Source organism: Protopterus annectens, chromosome 1.part1, assembly GCF_019279795.1.
Source record: "Protopterus annectens isolate FY-2018-M chromosome 1.part1, PAN1.0, whole genome shotgun sequence".
Taxonomy (NCBI): domain Eukaryota; kingdom Metazoa; phylum Chordata; order Ceratodontiformes; family Protopteridae; genus Protopterus; species Protopterus annectens.
Window position 1 is genome coordinate 1945830359 of NC_056726.1, and position 23871 is coordinate 1945854229.

Here is a 23871-nt window from a genome sequence, read left to right on the forward strand (position 1 = left end):
TGCAAACTCCAATGTTGTCTTTTACGACATAGCTTCAGAAACAGGGAGAGGAAGCATGGCAAAAACTCCTCCACCTCGGTAGCGTCCTTTACCGGCGTAACTGAATGCAACACTTGCTTAAGGCATTCAGTAGCAGCTTGCCAGTAACATCAGCTGTTTGACCTCGACGTTGAAGAGCTTATTTACATGTGGTTTGTTAGCATTTAATTTTCATGTCACTTAAGTATGGCTCCAGTAAGGCGTGCAATCCGCTAATGTTCTGTGCAGTGAGGTCTTCTTTTGAAATTGTGTTGTTTTTTTATTTAATTTTTTTAAACAGCATTGTGAGCCTCTCTAACAGGCTTCACCTTAAGACAGAGAAACTGTATACATACAAATACCTGTCCTGAGAACATGCTAGTAAGGAAATTCATGAGTCTACGTATGCTGGAATTCATTATGTACAAACGTGTTTGTACGCGGTCATGTTTTAACTGCAGAAATGATCATGATCACAATCACACTAGCCATAATGGAGTGTGCTTTATAACGCCCCCACACCCCAAACATAATACCAAATTGCAAAAATGTTATAGAAGAAAAAAAAACATTGCCTAATTACTTAGTAGAAACCAGAACATTGTACAATGTACCTAAAGTAAACAGGGAAAAAGTGTTAAGGGCATAGGAAAACAGCTCTTGTACTCACTTTCCTCACTTATCTAGAGGAAAATAGTTTTTTATTCAGGCATGTCCAAGGGACAGCTCCCAGTGTTCTCTCCTGTCTATCTGATGAATCTGGGCATCTTGGGGCAATGCAGAAATTGCCTCATGTACACAGACAACCCTCTCCTCCTACCACCCAACACTACAACCTGTGAGAGATGCACTTATCTAGCCAAACTGGAGGTAAAGCTCTCTCCAATCAAGACTGAACTTGACAGTCAAGAGGAGAAGGTAAACACTTGCACCACACCACACTCGTCAACATAGTCTCACTAAATCTACACCACCAAAATCCACACATAGAAACACAAAAACATTTGTGGAGGCTCTCAATAATAATCTGCTCAAGCAACAGAGACCTCCAAAGCAGAAATGCAAGCAACCTCCACTCCCCAACACAACCCAAATGACACATAGCCCGCAGACTCAGTGTGCCACTCAACCACAGCCAATAAGGCAAAACAACATACCCAACACGTCATAGGTGACTCTATAGTCAGGCACACTGATGTCCCACTCACCAGGCTAAACAAGGAGAAGGTTACTGTCAGCTGTCGGGTGCCAGGATCGGCCACATAACCCACGCACTCAGGTCACTCCACAACAAGTACAAATATGACTCTGTCATTGTCCATGTTGGTGTGAACGACCCGAGACGTACTTCCCTGGACTACATGAAAAGAGACATGGAAGGGCTCTCCGATCTTGTAGCCCAGGCAGGTATGACCCTAGCCCTGAGTAGCATTCTGCCATCACCCAGAATGATGCTGCAGTACAAGGACAAAATGATCGACTTCAACAATTGGCTAAGCTTCTGGTGTCATTCTAAAGGGATCCAGTATTTGTCTGACTGGGATGACATGGTCGACAGACCACGATGCTTTGTCAGAAATGGCCTGCACCTGTCACCCCTGGGATTCCGGATTCTGGCTAAGGTTCTTGCCGCCCCTATAGTGCCTTTCTTAGGCAAGGTTCAAATGACAAATTCACCACCGTAACAGGAACAGGCAGGCAAAAACTGAGGGTGATGCTACTCAATGCTAGAAGTCTAAATCTCAAAATGCACTCACTCGAGGCACTCCTTAAAATGGAAAATATAGATATCTGTGCAGTGACTGAGACCTGGTTCAAGGCTCCAGAGAGCACCCCTGCACTACCTGGCTATAACTCATACAACACTTTTCGGCCATGTAACCTGGACCAGAACACCAAAGGAGGAGGTGTGTCCATATTCATTAAGGATATCCACACCTCCAGGCTAGTTGCTCAGCATAATGCAGCCGAGGTTATCCAAGTGCAACTAACTCTGGGCAAAACTGCAATCCAAATTGTAGCTTGCTACAGATCACCCACCATGCCCCAGGATTCCCACTCCTCTTTTCTTGATGTACTGGAAAATATTAGGGTTCAACTAAACACCCTAATAATGGTCGATTTCAACTACCCCACCATTAACTGGGAAAACTACTCATGTGCCAACTCATTCGCTCAACGCTTTCTGGAATTCATAAAGTCCAATGCCCTGGATCAACTTATCCACACCCCCACCAAGGGCAACAATATACTAGATCTAGTCATTACCAACATGAGTGACTGGTGTTCCACACCTGAAGTCAACGCCTCATTGGTCCGATCCGACCATAAGCTAATTACCCTAGATATCCACATCCTGCCCCCGCCCCCCATTAAGGAAACCATGGTAAAACATTTCTCCAAAGCCAACTTCATGCTTCTTAAGACAGAAGTGGTGAACTTCATGACACCCATGCAGATGGACAATACAGTTAAGACTACTGAATCCTACACAAATGCACTTTATAAGCACTTGCATGAGTGCATGGATCGTGCTATCCCTAACGGAACCAAGACGCTATCCTCCAAAAAAAGGAAGCCAATCTAGTGGTCCCCTGCCATAAACAAACTGTACAACAGAAGGAAGAAACTGTTGCAAAAGAGAGTAAAATCCCATGAGTGGAGGAGCTCCCTGGTCAGCCTCAGTAAGAAGCTGCGATCCCTGATAAAATCCTCCAAAGCTAGTTACGAAACCAAAATTGTCACCGATTCTAAAGACAACCACAAAGCATTCTATAGCTATGTAAAGAATCTCAATGGCAACACTCAGATCTGCTCTGAGTTACAGCACAATGGCACTAAATATACAGACCCAACTGATATTGCCAACATCCTAGCAGATAGGTTCAGTGCTAACTTTACTCCCCTCTCATGCCCTAAAGAGCCCATCTCTATACCGGAAGAATGCAAAGTTCCTGTAATCACGGCTGCACAGGTAAAAACCACACTCTCCAAAGCCAAGAACACAGCATCCATGGGACCGGACAACATCCCAGGCTGCGTTCTACACGAACTACAGAATGAACTGGCACCCCACCTAAGTATCATATTTAATCATAGCCTCACCTCAGGCTTTGTGCCTGCTGAATGGCACACAGCAACGGTTATCCCACTCCACAAGGGGGAAGCCACCACGGACCCCGGGAACTACCACCCCATTAGCCTGACAAGCCTGGTCTGCAAGGCCAAGGAACGTATCATCATGGAACTTATAAACAAAGACATTGGTAATCTCCAACCTCTGGACCCCACCCAGTTCAGGTTTGGAAAAGGCAGATCATGTCTCCTAAACCTGATAGACTTCTTTGAAGCAGTCACCAAAGCCGTAAACAAGGGTAAGGTGGTTCACACAGCCTGTCTAGATCTTGCCAAGGCTTTCGACACTATCCCCCACTCTGGAATTATAGATAAACTCACTAAACTAGGTATAAATCCCTATGTTACAAGATAGGTTGCCAACTGGCTCACTGACAGAACCCACACTGTGAAAGTAGCAGACTCCAAATCCGACTTCAGACCAGTGACAAGTGGAGTACCACCGGGTTCAGTCCTGGGTCCTCTCCTGTTTGGTATCTACTTCTCTGAAGTACAGGCTAACACAAAAGGTCTTTGGCTAAAGAAGTTTGCAGATGACTGCAAACTAGGAGCCATAATCTAAACTCCTAACCATGTGTACATCCTACAAAAGGGCCTCACTGAGACAGATGCCTGTTGTCAAAGCCATGGCCTCAAGCTCAATGCCAAAAAGTGCATTGTCATCCCCTTTGGTAAACACTCTATACCCGTGAACTACAACATAGGCGGTAGCATACTAACCACCGAAAGTGTGATAAGAGACCTTGGGACACAGGTGGACAGTAGTCTCTCCTTTGATAATCACATCACCGCAGTAGTCAGGAAATCCTTCTACGTGGCACACCTCGTCACAAAAGGTTTCTCATCCAGAAAAAAATGGTCACTGTTCCCCTCTACTCTTCACTCATTACACCCATTATAGAGTACAACGCCCCTTTTGGTATGTACATCACAGGACATCTACAACAACTGGAAAGGCCGCAGAAATACCTCACAAAGAGGATTACTGGCCTCAGACAGATGCCCTATGCAGACAGTCTCAAAAACCTCCAGCTTTACTCCGTTGCATATCACCTACTCAGAGGTGATCTCTGCCTAACATCCAAAGCTATGTCAAACCCAGATCTGTTGGACATGCTCCACTTAAAGAAATCCCAATCCCTCCGAGCTACACGCTCTAGGGACCTAAACCTTGTCATCACAATAAACAGAACATGCCGGAGGGATAGATTCCTGTCCCAAAGACTTCCCATACTCTGGAATAAGCTACCTATCTATATCAAACAAAGCTCCTCATTAGCACTCTTCAAAAAAAATCTTAATGATTGGATGGGAAATAGGAAATTCACCCCGGGGATCACCTCTGTGGCTCTGCTAGACAGCGGCACAGGAAAATAATTTTCTTGGGGGGCAAAAGCCAGGGTACCTTTTTGCCTGGGCTTGTACAGGCCCCAGGGCCGATAGCCTAGTACCTACCTATGAATATAGCAACAGCAAGTGGTTTGGAATGTGGTTGCGATGATGTGCAAGTACCCATTAAACTTTTCCTCAGGAGGGTCAAGGATCCTTCAAAGGAAGCAAAATTAAGGAAATATCTCTAAGAGCCTAACAAACTCTCAGGAAGGCAAGAGAAAGAAATAGGAACCTAATGAAAATTAAATTTTACAGCCAAATGCACTTCAATGGAAGAGTAAAGCAAGCCAAAATCAAACACTTGACAAAGGTAGTCTAGTACAGTCAATACTGAGACATTAGGGGTCCAAGCCGTTAGCAGTAGCCTGTATTGAGAAAAATGTCTACTTGTTTTGATATGTTTCCTAGTACTGGGTGTCTGGGCAATCGTTAAGGCCAGCTTTAGGTTCATAGGTAGGTACTAGGCTATTGGCCCAAGGGCCTACATAAGCCTAGCCAACAAGGTTCCCTGGCTTACGCCACCCAAGAAAGTTATTTTCCTGTGCCACTGTCGAGCAGAGACACAGAAGTGATCCCCGGGGTGTATTTCCTATCTCCCATCCACTCATCAAAATTTTTCTTGAAGAGTGCTAATGAAGAACTTTGCTTGACATAGATGGGTAGCCTGTTCGAGTATGGGAAGTCTCTGGGACAGGAATCTATCCCTCCAGCATGTCCTGTCTATTGTGGTGACAAGGTTTAGGTCCCTAGAGCGTGTAGCTCGGAGGGATTGGGATTTCTTTAGGTGTAGCATGTCCAACAGCTCTGGGTTTGACACAGCTTTATATGTTAGGCAGAGATCACCTCAGAGTAGGCGATATGCTACGGAGTAAAGCTGGAGTTTTTTGAGACGGTCAGTGTAGGGCATTTGTTTGAGTCCAGTAATCCTCTTTATGAGTCTTGTGAGGTACATTCCAAAAGGGGCGTTGTACTCTATAATGGGTCTAATGAGTGTCGAGTAGAGGGGAACGATGACCTCTTTTTCCTGGATGAGAACCCTTTTATGATGAGGTGTGCCACGTAGGACTTCCTAACTACTGTGGCGATGTGACTATCAAAGGAGAGACTACTGTCCACCTGGGTCCCAAGGTCTCTTATCACGCATTCAGTGTTAAGTAGACTGCTGCCTATGTGGTAGTTCATGGGTACAGAGTTTTTACCAAAGGGGATGACACTGCACTTTTTAGCATTGAGCTTGAGGCCATGGCTCTGACACCAGGCATCTGTCTCAGACAGGCCCTTCTGTAGGATGTTCACATCATTTGGGGACTTGACTATGGCTCCTAGTTTGCAGTCATCTGTGAACTTCGTTAGCCAGAGGCCTTCTGTGTTAGCCTGTACTTCAGAGAAGTAGATACCAAACAGGAGCGGTCCCAGGACGGAACCCTGTGGTATTCCACTTGTCACTGGTTTGAGGTCAGATTTGGAGTCTGCAACTTTTACAGTGTGGGTTCTGTCAGTGAGCCAGTTGGCAACCCATCTTGTGACGTAGGGATTTATGCCTAGTTTATTGAGTTTAGCTATAATTCCAGAATGGGGGATGGTGTCGAAAGCCTTGGCGAGGTCAAGATAGGCTGTGTGAACCACCTTACCCTCATCTACGGCTTTGGTAACTGCCTCAAAGAAGTCGATCAGGTTCAGGAGGCATGATCTGCCTTTCACAAACCCGAACTGGGTGGGATCCAGAGTTTGGAGGTTACCAATGTCTTTGTTTATGAGTTCCATAATGATACGTTCCATGGCCTTGCAGACCAGGCTCGTCAGGCTAATAGGTCTATAGTTCCCGGGATCAGTGGTGGCTCCCCCTTTGTGGAGTGGGATAACTGTTGCTGTGCACCATTCAGTGGGCACAAAGCCTGATGCGAGGCTATTATTGAACATGGTGCTTAAGTGAGGAGCCAGTTCATTCTGAAGTTCGTGTAAAACGCAGGCTGGATGTTGTCCGGTCCCATGGATGCTGTGTTTTTGGCTTTAGAGAGTGCAGCTTTCACCTGCTTAGTTGTGATTACACGGTCTATGCATTCTTCCTGTATAGATATGGGCCCTTTAGGGGGTGGGGTGGGGATAAAGTTAGCACTGAACCTATCTGCCAGGATGTTGGCAATATCAGTTGGTTCTGTAATTTTCGTGCCTTTGTGCTGTAACTCAGAGCAGATCTGGGTGTTGCCATTGAGATTCTTGACATAGCTATAGAATGCTTTGTGGTTGTCCTTGGAATCAGTGGCGATTTTATTTTCATAGCTAGCTTTGTAGGATCTTATAAAGGATCTCAGCTTCTTACTGAGGTTGACCAGGGAGCTCCTCCACTCATGGGATTTTACTCTCTTTTGCAACAGTTTCTTCCTTCTGTTGTACAGTTTGTTTATGGCAGGGGACCACCAGATTGGCTTCCTTTTTTTGGAGGATAGCATCTTGGTTCTGTTTGGGATAGCACGATCCATGCACTCATGTAAGTGCTTATGGAGTGCATTTGTGTAGGATTCAGCAGTTGTAACTGTATTGCCCATCTGCATGGGTGTCACGAAGTTCACTACTTCTGTCTTAAGAAGCATGAAGTTGGCTTTGGAGAAATGTTTTACTGTGGTTTCCTTAATGGGGGGTGGGGGTGGGATGTGGATATCAAGGGTGATTAGCTTATGGTCGGATCGGACCAATGAGGAGTTGACTTCAGGTTTGGAACACCGGTCACTCATGTTGGTAATGACTAGATCTAGGATATTATTGCCCCTGGTGGGAGTGTGGATAAGTTGATCTAGGATATTGGAGTTTATGAATTCCAGAAAGTGTTGCGCTAAGGAGTTGGTACATGAGTAGTTTTCCCAGTTAATAGTGGGGTAGCTGAAGTCGCCCATTATTAGAGTGTGTGGTTGAACCCTAATATTTTCCAGTACATCAAGAAAAGAGGAGTGGGAATCCCGGGGCATGGTGGGGGATTTGCAGCAAGCTACAATTTGGATTGCAGTTTTGCCAAGAGTTAGTTGCACTTGGATAACCTCGGATGCATTATGCTGAGCAACTAGCCTGGAGGTGTGGATATCCTTAATGAATATGGACACACCCCCACCTTTGGTGTTTTGGTCCAGGTTACATGGCCGAAAAGTGTGGTATGAGTTATAGCCTGGTAGTGCAGGGGTGCTCTCTGGAGCCTTGAACCAGGTCTCAGTCACTGCACAGATATCTATGTTCTCCATTTTAAGGAGTGCCTCGAGTGAGTGCATTTTGAAATTTAGACTTCTAGCGTTGAGTAGCATTACCCTCAGTTTTTGTTTGCTTGTTCCTGTTATGGTGGTGAATCTGTTACTTGAACCCTGCCTAAAAAAGGCACTATAGGGGCAGCAAGAGCCTTAGCCAGTATCTGGAATCCCAGGGGTGACAGGTGCAGGCCATCTGTGGCAAAGCATCGTGGTCTGTTGACCATGTCATCCCAGGCAGACAGATACTGGATCCCCTTAGAATGACACCAGAAGCTTAGCCAATTGTTGAAGTCAATCATTTTGTCCTTGTACTGCGGTACCACTCTGAGCGATGGCAGAATGCTACTCAGGGCTAGGGTCATACTTGCCTGGGCTACAAGATCGGACAGCTCTTCCACGTCTCTTTTCATGTAGTCCAGGGAGGTACGTCTCAGGTCATTCACACCAACATGGACAATGACAGAGTCATATTTGTACTTGTTGTGGAGTGACCTGAGTGTGTGAGTTATGTGGCGGATCCTGGCACCAGACAGGCAGCTGACAGTAACCTTCTCCTTGTTTAGCCTGGTGAGTGGGACATCAGTGTGCCTGACTATAGAGTCACCTATGTCTAGTGTGTTGGGTATGTTGTTTTGCCTTATTGGCTGTGTTTGAGTGGCACACTGAGTCTGTGGGCTATGTGTCATTTGGGTTGTGTTGGGGGATGGAGGTTGCTTGTGTTTTTGCTTTGGAGGTCTCTGTTGCTTAGGCAGATTATTATTGAGAGCCTCCACGAATGTTTTTGAGTTTCTATGTGTGGATTTTGGTTACAGATTTATGCCACTGAACAACTACACACATACACATGCTAGTAATTAAACCTAAAGATTCAAAAACTGTGATATATGGCACCCAATAAAAGCTTCCAACATCCCTTCCCCGATCTTACAGTTACAGATACAACAGGTAACAAACCACCACTAGCTACAAAGAAAAGATATCTAAGAATACCTCTAGATCGCACTCTTGCCCAAGCAAGACACACAAAATGTGAAAACAAGACTTTTACCAGCTGAAACTGTATTACAAGGTATTATATCTTCTTACCCCTACAGCACGATGTATGTATTATAATAATGAAAGAAGCCCAGAATTTCCAGACAGAAGACATACAATTAGATTAAGAGAGAAATTAGAGGAAAGAAAAATAATTTTACAAGAAAACCTGTCAGAACCTTCAAATAAAAATTTGTGCTCATTAATAAACAGATTTATGAAAAACATTATATAGATCACAAAACCTTGGACCGTTCAGAAAAAGAAGCGACTGAGGAAGTGCAAAAATATAAACAACAAAATCTAGATATTTTTGAAAGGGTACAAAAAAAGAAATATGGACATGGGGAAGAAATTGTGCAATATTTATGCAAAAGAGAAAGCCAAATTAATCGATACAAAAAAGGCAATGTGATGATATGAGATTGTGCACACTCTCCCTGGCACAGATGGCACTCTTATGCAACCAGCTTATTGTAAGTTTTTTTATTTTTTCATATTTTTCCCCTAACATTTTGGTCTGGAATGCCTTCTGTGTGGAGTCTGCATGTCCTCCCTGCGTTCATGTGGGTTTCCCTCCAGGTGCTCCAGTTTTTTCTCACATTCCAAAGACATGCATCTGGAGCATTTCTCCCAGGGCCTCACCTAAAAATAGGCCCTATCCTAGTCGGACTTTCTCGGTCAACAAATGTTAAATAAATAATTAAATTATTATAACTGCTTAAATGTATAGGTTTTAACAGAAAATTCTGGAAGGGAAGAGGCTAATCTCAGTCCAGCTAATTTTGAAAAATAGGTTGAAAATTAAATGGGTTGGGTTGGTTTAGACCACAAACATTTTTATCTTAGAGGTCTGATTGCAGCCAGAAACAAAAATAAACCAGGACTAGGAATCTTACGTTTTGTCCTTAGGGGTGAACGAACTGCTACCCTGAAGGGTGGAAGTTTTTGAAATTGTTTTATAGCTTTCAGGTGCTGCAACAGATTGTATCAAAGCTCAGGTTGTGTAATGTAGGAGTCAAGTGACCAGATGTGATGGCATTCTATAACCAGCATTGAAATGATTTTTAGATATTAGTGAGATATTCAGAACTTTTGCAGCAGCACTTTGTTTTTCGGAACCTGACAGGAAAGATCTCTCGCAGATAACTCACACAATCACACACCTTGCTGTAGTAAGCAACTCAACACACTTCATCTTACCTTGTTTTAGTAACCTGGGAAAATATTGTTTTCCTGCATCTCTGCAAGTCTGTCCAACTGTGTTATTTTTTTTTTACATCTCTTGTGATGAAACGTTGGTGTTTATTGTAACTACATATTCAGTATTCTCATGTTTTCTATTTTATTACTTATTATTAAATATTTCTATACCTTTCATTGTGGCTGTTTTTTTACAGAATACTTTTAACATCTTAAAAGTACTTATGCTTATTTTAGTGACACTGTGGCTGCTCCTGAAAGCCTTGCTGCATTGGTCAAACTCTACCGTTTGTATTAGTATTCATTTCACTCAGTATAAAGTACAGTTTTGTACCTACCATAAATGTAGATGTTCGAGTGTTCACCCTGCTGCAGTCATCACACTTGGGTTATCCTGTCGTCAGGCGGTCCTGCAGTCGGCCGGATTTCCAAGTCTTGGTCCGACGTCTGTTGCTGTCGCCTCATCCCTGAGGTCTGTGCGCCAGGGGTACATATATTGCAACAGACGCCATTTTCTTCAGTTTTTCTTGCCCCACATGTCAGGTGCCCCCAAAAAGGTGATCAAAATTAGTACCAAATGGTGTGAACACTGTAGAAACACAAAATCCCTTCAGCTATAAGCAAATACATCAGTAAGGCATAGCAGAGATTTAGCCAGTAGATCAGAGGGGTTGGAGGGAGGGTAACCTGGACTGCAGCAGGGTGAACACTCGAACATCTACATTTATGGTAGGTACAAAACTGTACTATGTTCATCGTGATACCCTGCTGCAGTCATCACACTTGGGATGAGTCCCAAAGCTAAGGTAGGGTGGAGGTATCATACAGGGTTAGTGGAAGCAAGGAGGCCCTGCAGAACTGCAGTGGCGAAGCCCGCCCTGGACTTAGAATAAAGAGGTAAGTGATAGTGTTTGGTGAAGGTGTGTACAGAACTCCAAGTTGCAGCTTCTAAAATTTCCTTGGTAGGAACCCCCCTGAGAAAGGCTGTAGAGGTGGCTGTTGCCCTGGCAGAGTGGGATCTAATGGTAGGAGGAACTGGTTTCCCATGATGGGTATAACAGAACCGTATGCAATGGCCTATCCATTTAGAAATGGTTTGTTTGGATATAGCCCTCCCTTGAGAAGCTGCAGCATAGGATACAAAGAGCTGGTCAGTTTTTCTGAAAGCCTTAGTTTTGTCCAAGTAGTAACGAAGCTGCCTGTGAATGTCCAAGGAATGCAGGAGTCTCTCACCTTTGTTTTGTGGATTGGGGAAGAAAGTGGGTAGGTGGATGGTTTGATTTAAAGCTACACTGGAAATCACCTTAGGCATGAAGGAAGGATTAGTTCATAGAGAAACTCTGTCTTGATGAAAAATGAGGAAAGGTTCCACTGCCATTAGTGCCTGTAATTCTGAGACTCTCCTAGCAGAAGTTATTGCCAGGAGCAGGGCAGTCTTCCAAGATAGGAACTGAAGGTCTGCAGAGAAAGCTGGTTCAAAGGGAGGTAACGTTAGTTTTTCCAGAACAAAGTTGAGGTCCCATGTTGGTGTAGGAGCTCTTCTAGGTGGTGTAATGTTTTTTTGCCCCTCTGAGGAACTGCCTTAGAAGAGGATATGAAAATAAAGGTGGATTCGTGTCGTGGTGAGCTGAAATAGCTGAAGCATGGATTTTAATTGAGGAGAAGGAAAGTCCTTTGTGCAACATCTCAGCTAAGTACTGAAGAATGTGAGGCTTATGAGGCTGAGTTGTTTCTTGGCCTTTAGCTTGGTTCCAGGCAGAAAACCTTTTCCATTTGTCCGAGTAAGCCTTCCTGGTGCTTGGCCTCCTGGCTTACAGAATAACATCCAGAACTGCTTGTGAAAGAGGGGCTGGTTGGATGTTTAATAGATTTGCCATGCAGCCAAGTTTAAGGTTTTTAGCTGGCTGTGTAGAATCTGTTTGTTTTGCTGCGTGAGCAAATGAGGTATTTGAGGCAACATCCATGGTGGGCTGTGAGCAATATTCTTCAATAGCGGGTACCAATGCTAGCGTGGCCAGTCTGGGGCTATGAGAATCAGTCGAGGTTTCTCCTTTTTGACCTTCAAAAGAACCTTTGTGAGAAGAGGTAATGGAGAAAAGGCATATGCTGTCAGGTTTTTCTAACTGAAGGAGAGAGCGTCCACTTTCCAAGCTTGATGGTGGAATGTCCTTGTACAAAATGTTGTCAGTTGGTAGTTTTGAGGACTGGCAAACAGGTCTATATTCGGAAGGCCCCATTTTTGAGTTATCATTGTAAATATTTGTGGGTCTAGTTTCCACTCGTGGGGATCTTTGATGTTTCTGCTTAGGTCGTCTGCCAATATGTTTTTCTGTCCTGGCAGGAATTGAGCTTGTAACTGGACTTGGTAGGCCAGAGCTGTGATCCATAAGATTATTGCTTGCCTGCAAAGAGGGTAGGAATGTGTGCCCCCTTGTTTGTTTATGTACCACATTACTGTGGTGTTGTCCGTCTTTATTGCAAGTTGTCCTGGATGTAGTAGATCCTTGAAGGCTGTCAGAGCTTTCTGTACAGCTAGCATCTCTTTTTGATTTATGTGCAGTTTTCTTTGTTCTGCAGTCCATAGGCCTTGAATGCATAGCCCTGCCATGTGTGCCCCCCAGGCATAGTCTGAAGCATCTGTTGTGATAGTTTGACTGGTTGGGGGCAAGGTGAAAGGCTGACCCTTGTTGAGGTGACATGCCTGTGACCACCATAGAAATTCCTGTTGAAGGCAGGGAATGAGAGATATCACTGTGTCCAAGCTGTGGCTGTGTTGAGCCCATACACTTTTTAGGTACCACTGTAATTTCCTCATATGCAGTTTTGTAAATGGTATTATCAGAATGCAAGATGCCATGAAGCCCAAAGCCTGCAGAATTTTTCTTGCAGTTAATTGGGTCTTTGTTGCCACTGTCTTGAAATATTGAGTCAGTTGTAGTTGCTTGTCTGGTGTAAGATAAGCCTTCTGGGCCGTTGTGTCCAAGCTGGCACCCAGGAATGTCATTTTTTGTGAGGGTACTAGTTTTGACTTCTTTTCGTTTACTGTGTACTCCAGACAATTTAGTAGATGCTTCACAAAAGCCAGATGATGTAAGAGAATGTCTTTTCTTTCTGCTTGGATGAGGCAGTCGTCCAGGTATGGATATATTTGAATTTCTCTTTGTCTGCAATATGCAATTACTGGTGCCAGGCATTTTGTGAAAATTCTGGGCGCAGTAGATAAGCCAAAGGGCAATGCAGAGAATTGATAATGGGTTGAACCTGCAATGAAACGGAGGTATCTTCAGCAACTTTGTCTGATAGGGACATGCAGGTATGCCTCCCTGAGGTGCAACGTTACCAGCCATGCTTCCTTGCCCAACATGGGAAGTAGCTGCTGTAGTGTTAGCATCTTGAATTTTGGGACTTGTAAGTGTTTAGAATTGAAAGGTCCAGAATTGGTCTCCAAGCATTGTCCTTTCTGGGTACTAGAAAGAGCCTTGAGTAAAATCCTTGGCCTTGGTCTTGAGTTGGTACCCACTGAATGGCCCTCATGGTCATGAGAGCTGTAATTTGTTTTTGAGCCTCTGCCCTTTGATTTTGCGGCAGGTTTGGCATTCCTCTTTTCATTGGCAAGGTGTGAAAGTGGAATCTGTATCCTCGTAAAATTATGTCTAGGACCCATTTGTCCTTTGTGACCATGTGCCAGTTGTCTGCAAAAAGTGCTAGTTTTCCCCCCAAGGCGGCTGACAAAAGAGTTTTGTTTGGCCAGCTGAGGTGCAAGTCATTGAGATTGCCTTCTGGTGGGTTGAGACCTGTCTTCTCCTCCCTTCTGGGTTGGAGTGCCCCATTGGCGAGGTTTATACTGGGCTTGTGGTGGTCCTCTGCCCCTTGGGCGCCTGTACTTACCCCTCTGAGGTCTGTCAGTGGCTGGAAAGGACAAATTTTTGTTGGCCAGTTTCTGCTGAAGCGGGGGGGTTGTACCTGTAGGAAATCTTTGACTGTCTGCATTGATTTCGCCTTATCTTCCATTTTCTTTAAAACTTCTTCTACTTTAACTCCAAAAAGAACATCCTGCTGTACGGGAGCATCTAGTAGTTTTGCTTTAACATGATCAGGCAGACTTTGTTCCTTTAACCAGGCATGCCTACGTATACCTGATCCAGTGACAGCTGCTCTGCAGGAGGCCTCCAAAGAATCAAACCCACATTGTAAGGTATGTTTGCCCACCTGCTCGGTGGCGTGCAACAAATCCTGTACTTCTTTCAATTCAGATTGTTGAGGGAGGGAGGTTATCTTTTGTTTTAACTGAGAGATTAGAAATTGCTGATACTTAAGCATATGAAATTGACAATTAAGTGCTCTCATAGCTAATGTGGCTGAGGTGTAAACCTTTTTCCCCCACCTGTCTAGTGCTCTCACGTCCCTTATAGTGTGTAAAGTCTCCCCAAAAGAGTAGTCTTCAGGAGGGGAAGCTGAGGGAATAGAGTCCTCAGCATCAGAATCTTCATAAGGAGAGTAGGAATAGTCTTGGTCCTCAGAGGAATCCGAAGAAATAGACAGTTGCTCAGAGGAAGCAGAATCTTCCTCTTGTTTAGGCCTTTTGTCAGGAGGAGGCTGTGAACCCCTGATAAGAGAAATCAAACCTTCAGCCATTTTGAGCATCTGATTCTTAGGCATAGGGCCTTGAACAGGAGACTAGATATAGAAGGAGTCTTCGACTTAGAAAACGTTTTGACTGTGAGAGTTGTCGGTCTGAAAACGCCTTCATAAACCGATGGCGTTTCAGAAGCACCAACGTCCTTAGAAGGTAAATCGTCGGAAGGGCCTGAAGTAAAAGGTTGCGTCGGCCTAGTGCATTCCGTCAAAATATCCGTAGCGGTCTCGGATTCCAGAACTGCGGTAGTCAGGGGCTGCGTCGGAGCCTCACTGATAACCGGAGACCGGATCAACCGAGGCCTCGGAATCGGGCTTAGGCCTGGGCTGGCGGTCCTTGTCCTTGCATTTTTTGTGCACACCGGTAGTCGATAGCTCCGACGGCATGTTATAGTTAAATTTTCTACCAAAATAGTGTTGTGCGAAATCAAATAGTCTTTTAATAGTACACTTATTAAACCTAGCACAAAAACGACAAGAAGTGACATCGTGATCAGGGCCTAGGCAAGGTATGCAATAAGAATGAAAATCCTTATGAGGTATTTGCTTCCCACAAGAAATACAATTGTTAACTTTTTCTGACATCGGTCTGAGGCAAGAAAAGTTTCCCCAACGGGGTACTTAGCTAAAGACTTCGGTCTGAAATTCGAATTCGACAATCTCAGGAGTCGGCCGACCGGCACTTGCGAACTGCTTCTGCTTCGGGCACCGCGGGGCAAGAAAGACTGAAGAAAATGGCGTCGGTTGCAATATATGTACCCTTGGTGCACTGACGTCAGGGATGAGGTGACAGCAACAGACGTCAGACCAAGACTTTGGAAATCCAGCCGACTGCGGGACCGCCTGACGACAGGATAACTCAAATGTGATGACTGCAGCAGGATAACACGATGAACATCTGTGCACCCTTGTAAGAGCCTTAAGAGTAGTTGACTGGTGGCAGCATAATTACTTTATAGTTTAGGCAGAGAGGGCACAGCTGGTAAATTTGTGCCAGCCAGCCAGGTAGGTGTGTGTGTGTGTGTGTGTGTGTGTGTGTGTGTGTGTGTGTGTGTGTGTGTGTGTGTGTGTGTATGTAGATCAGATATTCAAGTGTGTATGTCAGCTACTTGGAACAGGGACACAGGGCTCCAAATTGGTCAGTGTGGAGTCCTGTTTGGGGCCTGGAGAGAGAGAGAGACAGTCCAGCCCCAGGTGTGGAGTGTGATCCCTGTGTGCTCTTAAGGGAAATTGTGCTTGGTGCAGACAGCTGCACTTGGAAATATTGTGTGAATCCATTTTTGCTCCTAGTGGCCATTCCTCACTGGTGTAAATGGTGAGAACGGAGGCTCGTTGGATTACTGGCCCAGAGAAGGGACTGTCACAGGTAGCATGAAAGATATTTGAACAGAAATACAGGCAAAGGCATCCAGATATGAAACATTTCACAATACAAAAAAAAAAATAAGATCACAAAGAGGGCACATAGAACAGAAGATCTGTAAAGCAGAAGTTAAAACAAACAGAAGTTGAAGTTATGGAATACATGAGAAATGAATGATTTAGTGTAGAAAGTCTAACACAGGTTCTATCACAGCATGACAAAACGGCTGTGTCCTTGCTCTACTCCTGACTAACAGTTTCTCTGACCTTGCTATTTTCCTGCTTCAGCTACAAATTACAACTCCCTCTGTGTATTCTATAGGACATTCTGACTACATCACCTCTCTCTATATTTTAACTACACTCGCCTCAATGCATATTAACACTTCTCAGTTCTATTACAGCAATAAGAGGTGGAAATATTTCAACTTCTCATTGTAACCTAGTTAAAAATATTTGAAATTGAAGAATGTCATTTGGTTCCTTTTTCTATTTATACTTGTCTGTTTAATTTTATGATTCCCTAGCAATTGTTTAAACTTATGGTGTTTTACCTAATTAAGTCTAACCTAGTATTTTACTTGTACTATGTATAATGCTGAACTGGTTATTTCTGTAGGTTCAATGTGGAGTTTTTCTCTCCAGGTCTCTACTGAAAAAGGACATGCGTCCAGTTGGACTTTCCCAGAAACAAATGTTAAATAAATAAACAAATAAAATAAATGATGGAACGAGTCCCCCAATTAAGGAAAACAAGAGTAGCAAAAGACATCGCAAGAAGAAATATGGACATGGGAAATAAAAAAAGATTTAATATGGTGCAGTATTTATGCAAAGGAGGAAGCAAAACTATTTATTTATTTTATTTTACATTTGTTGACCGGGCTAGTCTAACTGGATACATGTCCATTTTCAGTAGAGGCCCAAGGAGATAAGCTCCAATACAGATAAATGAAAAGCTTAGTAATCAATATACAAAATAAGACTAAATGAAAATATTCATATTAAACTAGCAGATTTCAGGTACATAAACACAAAAAATAATAGGAAAGATAACTAAATAGCAGAATTAATTATATATAAAAAGAAAAACAATATTGCAGGTTAAACATATTATTCTGTGAGGATAAACAAAAAATCTTGTAGTGCCAGAATGCTTCTACTATACAGCATGCAGTTATAAGTCATTTATAAATAGAAAGACTAAGATCTAGAGGGGAGGCAGGGTAAGTATATACATAATGGAAAAGGAAGAAAACAAGTATATTTTTCAGTAGGAAATGTAAAGGGAGATTCTGCATAGCGAAGTTTGGGAGGAAAATAGAATTTTTAGGGATAAAATATATACTAATTTCTGAGTAGTGAGGGCTAGGCAGCATTTAGTTCAATTAGACAGATAGTTGCCTAGTCAGGTTTAGTACAGGGGCACAACCAGTGTGTTCTAAGGAAGGGTTTTAGTCTATTTTTGAAGAGTGATAGAGAGGGAAGAGAGGAGAGATCACTGGGGAGAAGATTCCAGGTTTTTCCAACAGCATTGGAGAAGAGAGATTTGCCAGCTTTGTTGTTAGGTTTAGAAATGTATAAAAGATTTTTGTGAGAAGAACGCAGTGATTTCCGATTTGTGTATGGAGTGATGAGGGTAGATAGACTAGGAGTGCAGGAAGGTTTATAAAGTGTTTTATCGGCGATGGTTAGTTGATAGAATTTAATCAAGTTTTGTAGTTCAAGCCATCCCAGCTTTATATTTAAGCAGTGGTGGGTTCTGTAAGGGTTTCCTGTTGTAAATCTAGCAATATTATTGTAGGAAGTTTCCAGTTTGCTGAGGTTATTTTTTGAAAGGTTAGTAAAAACAGGTGAGGCATAAAGGAGGGTAGAGATTAGATGAGTATGAGCTATAGTTGTTCTAGCTGTGGAAGAAAGGTATGATTTAATTCTATAGAGTGAGGCAAGTTCTTTGTTGACAGTTTTTATTGTATTGTTGATATGGATGTTAAAGTTCAAGTTGTTATCAATGGTGATTCCCAGTAGTTTGGTAGATGTGTCAGGTGATATGATGGTGCCGTTAGTGGATATAACTGAGAAGTCAAGTGGAGAGGACTTGTGGGTTGGATTAAAGAGGAGGAGTTTAGGTTTTTTTGGGGGTTCAAAAGAAGACAACGTTGTGTAAACCATTGTTCAACTGTGTTAAATACTTTCTGGGTAAGAGAGAGAAGTTCAGATGTGGATTTGGCTGAGCACATAAGTGTCAAGTCATCAGCATATTGTATGCATGTGGCTTGGGGGACGGCGAGATGAAGGTCATTAATAAATATTGAGAAGAGGAGAGGTCCAAGTATAGACCCTTGAGAGACACCCAGTGAAACTGGTTGGAGGGTAGAAAGAGTCTTATGCCAAATAAAGTACAGTTTTGTACCTACCATAAATGTAGATGTTCGAAGATCCACATTGCTGCAGTCCTTACATATGGGGTAGTCCGCTGTCCTCGGTCGGCCCGAATACCAAAGTATTAGGCTGACGTCGGTCAAGGCGCTTAAAACTGACATCAGGACGTCAGGGTACAAAAGCGCATGACCGACGTCATTTCCTCAGTCTTTTCTTGCCCCAGATGTCAGAAGGCCCTAACAAGACAGGCCAAAGCCAAAAACCAGCAAAACCCAACCAACCACAAATGCACTAACCGTATTTACAATATGTACAACACAAACCACACCACCACCTTCAACAACAGAGGGGAAGGAGGGAGGGTAAATTGGACTGCAGCAATGTGGATCTTCGAACATCTACATTTATGGTAGGTACAAAACTGTACTATGTTCTTCATCTCACATTGCTGCAGTCCTTACATATGGGTAGAATCCCAAAGCAGAGGTAAGGGAGGATGGCAAAACTATAAAGCATTAGGAGCTGCCAACATGCCTTGTAAAATTGCAGTTGCAAATCCAGCCCTAGATTTAGAGTAAAGTGGAAGGTGGTAATGCTTAGAGAAAGTATGCACTGAACTCCAAGTAGCTGCTTCCAAAATATCTTTAGTAGCCACCCCTTAAAAAGCTGTAGAAGTGGCAGTAGCCCTAGTGGAATGAGGCCTAATCCCAGCTGGAATCTCCTTACCATGATGGGAATAACAGAAAGCAATACAAAAACCAATCCACTTAGAAATAGTTTGTTTTGAAACAGGTTTGCCCTGAGAACCCAAAGCAAAAGAAACAAACAACTGCTGAGACTGCCTGAACCCTTTAGTTCTGCTCAAATAATATCGCAACTGTCTGTGAATATCCAAAGTGTGCAAAATCTTTTCCCCTTTATTTTGGGGGTTTGCATAAAAAGTAGGCAAATGAATAGTTTGGTTTAAAGCCACACTAGAAACCACTTTAGGCATAAAAGAAGGGTTAGTACGCAAAGACACCCTATCCTTGTGTAAAATTAAGAAAGGCTCAACTGCCATAAGGGCCTGTAATTCAGACACCCTTCTCGCAGAGGTAATGGCCAACAAAAAAGCAGTCTTCCAAGATAAATATTTCAACTCTGCCGATGCTGCAGGCTCAAAAGGTTGTAGAGTGAGTTTCTCCAACACAAAATTGAGATCCCAAGCAGGAGTAGGAGCTCTACGTGGGGGTCTTATATTCTTTGCCCCTCTAAGGAATTGCTTAAACAAAGGCTGAGAAAATAATGGTGGGTCACAGTCATAGTGAGCAGAGATTGCTGCAGCATGAACCTTTATAGAGGAGAAGGACAAACCTTTGTCCAATAACTCAGTAAGGTATTGAAGCGCCACACTTAAATTAGGTTTAGAAACATCAAAGTCCTTTGCTGTACTCCAAAATAAAAATCTCCTCCATTTATCTGCGTAAACTTTCCTTGTACTAGGCCTTCTGGCCTCCAAAATAACATTCAAAACTTGTTGTGGAAGCTGAGACCCTCCAGGGTTTAAACCAGAATATGCCAGGCTGTCAGATGTAGAGAATGAAGTTTGACATTGAGTAAATGACCGTTCTCCTGAGACAGCAGGTGAGGAATCGAAGGCAAAGGCCATGGAGGCTCCTGTACCAGACGTCTCAGTAATGGGTACCAGTGCTGTCGAGGCCAATCTGGAGCTATTAAAATCATGTTTGGCTTGTCCTGTCTGACCTTCAGCAGTACCTTTGGGAGGAGAGGCAGAGGTGGAAAGGCATACACGTGAAGATTGCTCCAATTGAATGAGAGAGCATCCACTTTCCAAGCTGAGGGATGAAACCTTTTGTGCAAAACTTTGGCAGCTGGTAATTTAGTGGAGAAGCGAACAGATCTATGTCTGGAGTTCCCCATAACACTGTCAACCTCTGGAATACATGAGGATCCAATTTCCACTCGTGGGGATCCATAATTTGTCTGCTCAACACATCTGCTAAGGAGTTCTGTGCTCCTGGCAGAAACCTTGCCTGAAGATTTAGCTGTAAACTGAGAGCAGTCTCCCACAAAATCATTGCTTGTCTGCATAGAGGATAAGAATCGTTCCCCTTGCTTGTTGATGTACCACATGACAGTTGTGTTGTCTGTTTGAATCAACACCTGCCCTGGAAGAAGTAAATCCTTGAAAGCTATCAATGCAAATTGGACTGCTAACATCTCCTTCAAGTTGATATGTAGATGTTGAAGTCTGGCAGGCCACGTGTCTTGTATCCATTTTCCATTTAGATGAGCTCCCCAAGCTTTGTCTGAGGCATCTGTCGTTAAAATCTGACTCGCCTCTGGCCGGGTCACAGAGAGTCCCTTGTTTAGGTGACATTCCTGAGCCCACCACAAAAATTCCTTTTGAATGCAAGGTATTATTTGAATGACAGTGTCCAAATCTTGGCAGTGCTGTGTCCATACATTCTTGAGATACCATTGTAGCTTCCTCATATGCAGTTTGGCATTGGGAAGTACCAGAATACAAGATGCCATGAACCCCAAGGCTTGAAGGACTGTCCTTGCAGTCAGCCTGGACTGATGAGACAACTGGTGGAAGTAAAGAGAAAGATTCTTTTGTTTGTCCGGGGTCAAAAAGGCCATCTGGGATGCTGTATTCAGTCTCACACCCAGAAAGCACATGTCCTGAGAGGGTACTAGACTGGACTTTATTTCGTTCACAGAATACCCCAGGCATCTTAACACTGCCATCACATACTGTAAATGATGAAGACGTTCGTCCTTTTCTTGGGCCAGTATCAGGCAATCGTCCAAATAAGGATAGATCTGTATTCCTCTTAGCCTGAAGAAAGCTACCACTGGAGCCAGAACCTTCGTGAACACTCTGGGCGCAGTAGATAAGCCAAAGGGCAATGCAGAGAACTGATAATGTGAAGTCCCAGCCCGAAAACGCAGATACTTCCTGCAACTGGGCCTGATAGGAACATGAAGGTAAGCCTCTTTGAGATCCAGAGTCACCATCCAGTGATCTTTGCCCAGCAGAGGTAAAAGCTGTTGTAACGTTAACATTTTGAACTTGGGAATGTCCAGATATGTGTTGAGGATGGATAAATCCAAAATTGGTCTCCACGTGTTTCCTTTCTTTGGTACTAGAAACAGGCGAGAATAAAATCCTAGGCCCACTTCTGGCAGAGGAACCATTTGTATGGCCCCTATTTGAAGTAGTAAAGAAATTTGCTTGAGCCTCTAGTCTTTGCTGAGGAGGAACGTCCGGCATGCCTTTGAAAGGAGGCAAGGTATGGAAATAAAACTTGTAACCCTGGTGTATGATATCCAATACCCATTTGTCTTGGGTAATCAACATCCAATTTTCCTTGAAGAGTGCTAACCTTCCTCCCAAAGGTGCTGCCAGGCAAGAAGGATCTGGCAGCTGAAAAAGTAGGTCATTGGGCCTGTTTACGAAAGGACTGGCCCCTGCCCTCACCCGGAGATTGTGCAGGTGAACTCCCTGTTCTAGGCCTGAAAGAACTCTGAGCTCTGCCCCTACCACGTCTAGATCTACCCCTAGACTGAGAATCATAAGAAGGATACGTCCACCCCTTAGCAGGCCAATTCCTACTAAACTTGGAGGCTGAACTTGCAAAAATCCTTAACAGCCTGCATAGACTTAGCCTTGTCTTCCATTTTCTTCAAGACTGATTCCACAGGTGAACCAAACAACACATCAGACTGCAAAGGAGCATCCAAAATCCTTGTCTTAACATGGTCAGATAAATTCTGATCCTTTAACCAGGCGTGCCTGCGAAGAACTGAGCCAGCGGCAGCCACCCTAGACGAGGCCTGCACAGCATCAAAACCACACTGTAATGAATGCTTACCCACTTGTTCAGAGACATGCACCAAATCTTGCAACTCTTTACACTCAATGCCTTCCGCCAGAGCATCCACCTTAGACTTCAATTGAGAAAGAAGAAAGTTTTGATATTTCAACATATGAAACTGGCAATTCAAAGCCCTCATAGCTAAGGTAGAAGATGTATAGACCTTCTTTCCCCATCTATCCAAAGCTCTGGCTTCTTTATCTAGAGGAACCGGATTTTTACAACAGAGGCCTTGACACCCTTAGGTCCCTGACTAATAGTTTCTGGGTCCGCCCTAGGACTCTTATAAAGATATTTATGAGCCTCAGGCACCCTGTAATACCTATTCGGTTTAACAGGAGCAGGAGGCAGAGAATCAGGATTAAGTGAAGCCTCTGCAAACACATCTTCCACAACATCCAGAACAGGGGTATAGCCAAGGGCCTATGCTGGGGTAACAGCAAAAACTCCCTAAGCCTTTTCCTAGAATCAGAGAAGTCCTGACCTTCCCACTTAAAATGTTCCCTCATCGAATGAAGTGTCTCTGAAAAAGAAAAATCCTCTGGAGGAGAAGCAGAAGGAGTGGAATCATCTGCATCAGAATCAGAATAAGGAGAATACTCCTGCAAGTCTTCAGCTGAAGACTCTGAAATATCCAAGCCTGCTCAAAACTTCCCAACTCTGGCTCCACCCTAGGCCTCTTATCAGGAGGGGGCATAGAACCTCTAATCAGAGTAATTAAATCTTCTGCCATTTTAAGCATGTGCTTCTTAGGCACAGACCCTGCTGAACTAGGAGTGACACCACCAGAAGCTGAAACTGGCCTGCCTCTGGGAGAAGCCTTGGAAACAGAAGGAGAAGGCCTAACCACCCTAGGAAGGGAGGGGAGTACAGTAACTTGGGAAGCCCCTTCAGCCTGACCTGCCTCCTGAGAGACCACCTCCTGCAAAATCAAAGTCTCCCCCTGAGACTCCAGAGAAGTCTCCGTCGGAACCACCGGTTCCACTGAAGCCGCTAAAGAACCGGCGTCCGGAACGGACGACTCATCTTGCCTGGGTTTAACTGTTTTGTCTTTGTGCTTCTTCGCAGAAGCGGGCGCCGGAGAATCCGACGGCATATTATAATTGCACCGCTTTCCAAAGACCAGCCTAGCACAATCCAACCTTCGCTTAATAGTGCGTTTATTGAACCTAGCACAAAAGCGACACCCAACAACGTCGTGCTCAGGCCCCAAACAAGGAATACACAAAGAATGATAATCCCTATGCGGTATCTGTTTCCCACAAGAAATACAGTTATTCACTTTTTCTGACATCCGGTAAAACACTGAGGCAAGAAAAAACCAAAATAATCCCCAACGGGGTACTTAGCCAACTTGGATTCGGTCTGAAACTCCGAATTCGAAAAATTTCAGAACGCCGAACGGCACTTGCAACGCTGCTTCTGCATCGGACCATGCGGCAAAAAAGACTGAGGAAATGACGTCGGTCATGCGCTTTTGTACCCTGACGTCCTGATGTCAGTTTTAAGCGCCTTGACCGACGTCAGCCTAATACTTTGGTATTCGGGCCGACCGAGGACAGCGGACTACCCCATATGTAAGGACTGCAGCA

General features: G+C 43.9%; 1 protein-coding gene across 1 annotated transcript in view; it reads right to left on the reverse strand.

Annotated features, from left to right (window-relative positions):
* SUPT7L (SPT7 like, STAGA complex subunit gamma) overlaps positions 1-23871 on the reverse strand; it is a 562956-nt gene that overhangs the window by 381491 nt on the left and 157594 nt on the right. The window lies entirely within an intron of this gene.